At 45.9% G+C, this 7,205-nt stretch overlaps 1 protein-coding gene across 4 annotated transcripts in view; it reads right to left on the reverse strand.

Annotated features, from left to right (window-relative positions):
* The window catches only part of HDLBP (high density lipoprotein binding protein), a 59,069-nt gene that overhangs the window by 29,576 nt on the left and 22,288 nt on the right, over positions 1-7,205 (reverse strand). Inside the window, exon 1 of one of the 4 annotated variants that reach the window (XM_010832883.1) lies at positions 45-162. The exons of the other annotated variants lie outside the window; for them this stretch is intronic. The gene's annotated coding sequence lies outside the window, so the exon portion shown is untranslated. Of the gene's footprint in view, positions 1-44; positions 163-7,205 lie in introns of those variants that run through there. 4 annotated transcript variants of the gene reach the window in all.

Raw genomic sequence — 7,205 nt, forward strand, 5'->3', positions numbered from 1 at the left:
CCAACGTCCCCGTGCAGCCCCGGCCCCACGCCCGGCCTGCTCACCCTGCGCGGCGCCTGCCCGTCCGTCCGTCCGTGCGTCCGTCTGCTCGCCTCGGGAGAGGCCGGGACCCCCGCTCGCTCGCCGCTCCCGCAGGCAGGCTCCTCCGGCCGGCGCCCGGGCCCCCACGGCTATATAGGGCGGCGGCTCCAATCCCGCCCGGACACGTCAGACCGCGGCCGCCCCGCCCGCCGCCGGCCAGCGCCGCCCCGCCCGCCGCGCTCCGCGCCCGCAGGCTGCCCTGCTCCGGAGGGGCGTCGGGGTCGGGCACGGCCGCCACCTGCGCAAAGCGCGGGCAGGGGCAGCCGCTTCTGGCAGCGGGGCCCCCAACACCGCCCCCACACCCAAGAAAGAAACAGGACACCTCGAGGGACAACACAAAGGGAATGAGCCGCCGGCCGCAGCCATTCACAACTTCCGAAGGTGGAGCGCGGGCGAGCCTGACCAACTCCTGAGAACAGCCCACTGCCCTGAAGTCTGGAGCCCAAACACTCGTCGTCTGTCCTGCACTTGTATAAAATATCCCTCCTCAGTTCCTTGGCTACTCATTTAATTCCCTACAGAAATGCAGACCATCTTTCCTTTAAGGACTCTACCCCCAGGTATCTCTGCCCGTCTCACAGGTAAGAAGGGGCCTGCCTGCGAGGCGCCCAGCCTTAAACAACAAACAGGAGAACAGAGTCCCTCCCTTCGGGGGCTTCCACTCAGGGGCTGAGGGAGCAGCCAGGTCTGCACTCCTCTGTAATATGCCTCCACAACGGCTTCTTTTAGTCAAGGCTCTGGCTTCCCTTGTGGCTCAGATGGTAAAGAATCTGCCTGCAACGCAGAAGACCTGGGTTGGGAAGATCCCCTGGAGAAGGAGAGGCTACCCACTCCAGGATTTTGGCCTGGAGAATTCCATGGACTCTATAATCCATGGGGTCGCAAAGAGCTGGACAGGACCGAGCCACTTTCACTCCAGGCCTAGAGGGAGGGACATGCAAGGAGATCAAGCAAAATCCTCCTGGAGATGAGGGAAGGCACCACCAGCACCGGGGGCAGGGCAGGGGAGGCAGGTCAGTGCCCGCGGCCCTGGGCCAGGGCCCTCCTCAGCAGGCAAGACACAGGTGCTGCTCAGGAAGAGGGAAGCCTGTGGCAGAGGAGGGGCAGGCAGGCCCAGAGGTACTTTTTCCCGTGGAACTCTGTCAGTATATACAGAAGGGGGGGGGGGGGGTCCTCACAGCAGTTATTCATTCAGTCTAAAGGTGACTACGGCTTTCCATTATCACTGGCAATGGAGAATGCACTGAGCGGACAGATTCGGACAGTAGCACCAGAAATTCCCTATTAACTGGAGAAGGCCATCAACAGAAGTCAAGAAAGGCAGGGAGGCTCTTGGGTGCACTCACTGAGATGGAGAGCCTGAATGTCTACACTGGTAAGGGGAACTGTGATGCAAAAACTTGGATACAATGTCTGACATGCCCACTGGAGGGCCAAGTGGGGACCTAAGTAGGCAAGTGCATATGCAAGGCGAAGGCCAGGGAGAAAGCCAGCACGGCTGACAGCACCCTTTGGCACTGCGGGACATCAGAGGGGAAGAGCCACAGAGCTGAGGGCATGGTCCCTGGAGCTGCACCCTGAGTCACCGGGATAGCACCTGGGCAGCGGGTAGAAGACTGCAAGTTAAAAAAAAAATCAAGAGATGGAACAAATCAAAGAGGTTAAGAACTTCAGATAAGAGGATGAGGAAGTCCAACACATGTCTAATACGCACTCCACAAGAGGAAAATACAAAGGACAAAGACATATTGGGAAAATACTGGGAAAAAATCTAGAATGTAAAGGTATTATATTTCCCTTCCCTCCTTGAAAGAGAACAGGGGGCCAGCAGTGTTTTGGTATAGAACAGTGAAACCTCAAAAACGCCCAAGACAAGAGTAGATTTTAAAAGCAACCAGTGAGAAATATCAATAACCCCAGACACGCAGATGACACCACCCTTACGGCAGAGAGCGAAGAACTAAAGAGCCTCTTGATGAACGTGAAAGAGGAGAGTGAAAAACTTGGCTTAAAACTCAACATTCAAAAAACTCAGATCATGGCGTCCAGTCCCATCACTGCATGGCAAATAGATGGGGAAACAGTGAGAGACTTTATTTTTGGGGGCTCCAAAATCACTGCAGATGGTGACAGCAGCCATGAAATTAAAAGATGCTTACCCCTTGGAAGAAAAGCTATGACCAACCTGCTGCTGCTGCTGCTAAGTCGCTTCAGTCGTGTCCGACTCTGTGCGACCCCATGGACTGCAGCCTACCAGGCTTCTCCATCCATGGGATTCTCCAGGCAAGAAGACTGGAGTGGGTTGCCATTTCCTTGTCCAATGCATGAAAGTGGAAAGTGAAAGTGAAGTCGCTCAGTTGTGTCTGACTCTTAGTGACACCATGGACTGCAGCCTACCAGGCTCCTCCATCCATGGGATTTTCCGGGCAACAGTACTGGAGTGGGGTGCCATTGTCTTCTCCTAGACAGCATATTAAAAAGCGGAGACATTACTTTGCCAAAGGTCCATCTAGTCAAAGCTATGGTTTTTCCAGTAGTCATGTATGGATATGAGAGTTGGACTATAAAGAAAGCTGCTGCTGCTAAGTAGCTTCAGTTGTGTCTGACTCTTTATGGCCCCATGGACTGTAGCCTGCCAGGCTCCTCTATCCATGGAATTCTTCTGGCAAGAGTACTGGCTGCTGGTGCTGCTGCTGCTGCTAAGTCGCTTCAGTCATGTACGACTCTGTGCGACCCCGAAGACGGCAGCCCACCAGGCTCCCACGTCCCTGGGATTCTCCAGGCAAGAACACTGGAGTGGGTTGCCATTTCCTTCTCCAATGCATGGAGGGGTTGCCATTTCCTACACCAGGGAATCATCCCGACCCAAGGATTGAACCTGCATCTCCTGCATTGTAAGGCAGATTCTTCACCATCTGAGGCACCAGGAAGTCATTGGCAATGTTCTAGAACTTGTATCAGACTGTAGGTTCAGAAATAGTCGTATGTTATTATTTACTGGTTGTTATTTTGTATTACTAATTACCAAGTAAAAGAGAAAAAACACAACACTGGGAAGCAAGAGAAGTAAAAAAAAGAAGCAATTTAAAAGCAAGATAAATAAAGCACAAAATACAGTGGAAGAAATGAATCCAGATGTGGAAATAATCTGATGTTAGTATATACTAACTACCCAGTTACAAAGTCCAGCTATACGCTATTTAAGAACCCCAAGCTACAAGGACACAGACACTTAACGTGAAAAGATGGAAGTGGAAGAAGTGCCCAGGCAACTACTGACACACTGAAGCTGGGCAACCTGTGTCGTCTTCAGATACAACAGACTGTAGGATAAGCAGTACTGACAACAAAGATGCTCAAGAATAAAGTCAGCTCTGATTCTGTATGTATCCAGTTGTAGCTACAAAGTATATTAAGTAAAAGCTGAAGCTTATTATAAATTGATACAGCCAAGATTATAAAGGAAGACTGACAACTCTTGGTAACAGATTATGGAGATTAAAAATGCGCAGAAAGTTAAAACAATGCAGTTAAAACCTACTTTATTGGACTTATATAATCCTTTGCCCAATGATTAGAAAGCACATTCTTTCCAAGAATACATTTAACTTTTACAAAATTGACCAGGAGCTAAGGCCAACTTTTTTTTTTTTTTTCAACAAATGGCCAAAAAATTAGATATTCTGTGACCACAACACAATTAATTAGAAGTTAAAATGTTTGAAAGCCTAGAAGTTTTAAAACTTGCTCCTAAATAACTCATGGATCCAAGAAGATCTGAAAATAGTATCTTAGCCATCATACTAGTGAAGAGGAAAATGTAAAAACTAGCTAGTTAACCTCTTCTAATATTAGAAAAACAATAAACCTAAAGGAAATAGAAATAAAGAAATCAATGAAGTTAAGGACACACAGCACAGAGAATAGACTGAGCTAAATGTAAAAGAACTCGTTGGATCTCCAGCAAAAACAATCAGTGAAAAAAACAGAATAGGCAAGAATAGGCGATACTAAGAATTCAAAGAATTCAGTTTGCTAGATTATTTTAGCAAATAAAAACGAAAGAGACTCTTGATGAAAGTGAAAGAGGAGAATGAAAAAGTTGGCTTAAAACTCAACATTCAGAAAACTCAGATCATGGCGTCTGGTCCCATCACTTCATGGCAAATAGATAGGCAAACAGTGGAAACGGTGAGAGACTGTTTTTTTGGGGTTCCAGAATCACTGCAGATGGTGATTGCAACCATGAAATTAAAAGACGTATGATCAACCTAGGCAGCATATTAAAAAGCAGAGATTACATTGCCAACAAAGGCCCATCTAGTCAAAGCTATGGTTTTTCCAGTATTCATGTATGGATGTGAAACTTGGACTATATAGAAAGCTGAGTGCCAAACAATTGATACTTTTGAACTGTGGTGTTGGAGAAGACTCGAGAGTTCCTTAGACTGCAAGCAGATCCAGGCAGTCCATCCTAAAGGAGATCAGTCCTGGGTGTTCATTGGAAGGACTGATGCTGAAGCTGAAACTCCAATACTTTGGCCACCTGATGCGAAGAGCTGACTTGCTGGAAAAGACCCTGGTGCTGGGAAAGATTGAGGGCAGGAAGAGAAGGGGACGACAGAAGATGAGATGGTTGGATGGCATCACCGACTCAATGGACTTGAGTCTGAGTAAATTCCGGGAGGTGGTGATGGACAGGGAGGCCTGGGGTGCTGCAGTCCATGGGGCCACAGAGTCAGACACCACTGAGCGACTGAGTGAACTGAAGTGACTGAAGAATTCAAATTGAAGTCGCTCAGTCGTGTCCGACTCTTTGCGGCCCTATGGGCTGTAGCCTACCAGGCTTCTCTGTCCATGGGATTTTCCAGGCAAGAATACTGGAGTGGGTTGCCATTTCCTTCTCCAGGGGATTGTCCCAACTCAGGGACTGAACCTGGATCTCCCACATTGCAGGCAGACGCTTTACCATCTGAGCCACCAGGGAAGCTGGTGGAAGAATTCAAAGGGAGAGGGGGGTGGCAAAAGCTGCAACTACAATAGAGACTCTGAAATATCAAAAACTTACATTAAATGGGTAATTTTTAGGAAAATAAGTTACCCAAACTGAATCTGTAAGGAAAAGAAAGTTTAAATAACACGCTCCAATATTTGAAGAAACAAACATAAAAGTCACAACAAAAAGGCAGACCCAGGTGCTTCCGTAAGGAGGCCCCAAGAAATTGTCTTCCCAACTTACTCACGAAGCCAGGGGGCTTCAGTACCTCCCAGGTGAGGAGAGAGAATGTGTGAATTTCATTAGGTACTTAAAAACAAAAGCCTAAAATAATCTAGCCAACGGACTCAAAGATGTAAAAACAAATGTGTAATATATAATGATAAAGTCAAGTTTAATCCAATTATGCAAGGTGCTAAGTATCAGGAAAATAGATTAAAATAATTCACCACATTATTAGCACTGAAGCAGGAATGATTTGATCATCTCAAACCATTCAAATAAAGAATGTGGTTTACTTGAGGATAAAGAATAAAGAGACAGTCTGCCCGCTCCTGATACCAACTAGAAATGCAAGGACCCATTCCCCAACTCAGCGATGGGCACCTCAGCAGAGGTGCTCGTCCCGGGGTCACGAGGAGACAGGGACCCATTCCCTAACTCAGTGATGGGCACCTCAGCAGAGGCGCTCGTCTTGGGGTCACGAGGAAACAGGCTGTTGAGCTTTTTCTATTCAAGCCTGCAGAGGGAATCTAACCAGGGCAGTACGGCAGGAAGATAGCAGGCATGACTGGACATAAGGCTGCCAGTGCCAGACAGTACAGTTGTAAGTACAAGATCCAGGAAGGTCTGTATGAACACACTGTTAGAATTAAACCAGGAACTCAGTAAGTTTTCTGGAAACAAGATCAGCACACAAAATCAATCATGTTCTAAAATGTCACCAACAGACTGTTAGGAATAAATCTAGTAAGAAAGTAGGTTTTATGGAGAATACTGTAAAAACCTTTGTCAAAATACAGAAAAAAACAAAATAAATGGAGAAATGACCTACTCATCTATACAGTAAAGCTAAATTAAACATACAAACTGCAATTCTCTAGTTAGGGAGAATAACTAGAAAAATAATTTCTATTTTTTTGCATAGAAATTCAGTGCAAACACTACTTAAATCCCAAGCGGGCCATGTATGTGCATGTGTGTATAATTCTGTAATCAGAGTTTATATAATTTTCATTTATACAGTATTTCTATATATATGTACATAAATATTTTATAACTACCATAAAATATGTACATATATACAATTTTGCAAAGTCTAAAATACAGTTTTTGGAGGCAGTACAATAAACACAGTGTAAAACATCTTATCAATGACTTTATGTTGATCACATGTGGAAATGGTAGTGTTTTGCATTAGGTTAAACAATACATTATCAAACTTAAATTTCACTTGCTTCTTTTTACATTTTTAGAGTGGGTACTAGAAAATTTTAAATTATGTCTGTAGCTCTTCCTCAACAGAAGTGCTGCACAGTGGGTTTTCCAAACCAAGCCAGAAAGAAACGTAACCTGACAAAGTATTCTTCTTATTAATAAACTTCATAACTTCATTTGTCTCAGTCACGAAAATCTCTCCTCTCCCACAAGCACCTGAGGGCAGAGGACATGGTCTCAAAGACCTTAGAGAGAAGTGACCACGTGGTGTACAGTCTTTCTTCCACTCTAATAAACCCATTAAAAAACAAAGGCAAGATACAAAGATCTTTCACAGACATGCAGGAAACATTTCATTTGTAATTTAAAAAAAGGTTTGAAGGTAGGATGAGAGTCTATATTTCACCTCTCAAATTGGCAAGGAAAAAAAAACCTTGAGGACAGCAATGGTGTGAGCGTGCTGCTGTGGCTGGGAGGAGGACCGAGTGGCCTCTCTGAGGACCAGTCTGATTACACACTTACTTTAGGTACAACTTCCCTTCTTCTTAGAGCTTCCATATATATACTCATTCAGTTCAGTTCAGTTGCTGAGTCGTGTCCGACTCTTTGCAACCCCATGAATCGCAGCACGCCAAGCCTCCGTGTCCATCACCAACTCCCGGAGTTCATCCAAACTCATGTCCATCGAGTC

This window comes from Bison bison, unplaced genomic scaffold (assembly GCF_000754665.1).
Source record: "Bison bison bison isolate TAMUID 2011002044 unplaced genomic scaffold, Bison_UMD1.0 scf7180017862692, whole genome shotgun sequence".
NCBI lineage: Eukaryota > Metazoa > Chordata > Mammalia > Artiodactyla > Bovidae > Bison > Bison bison.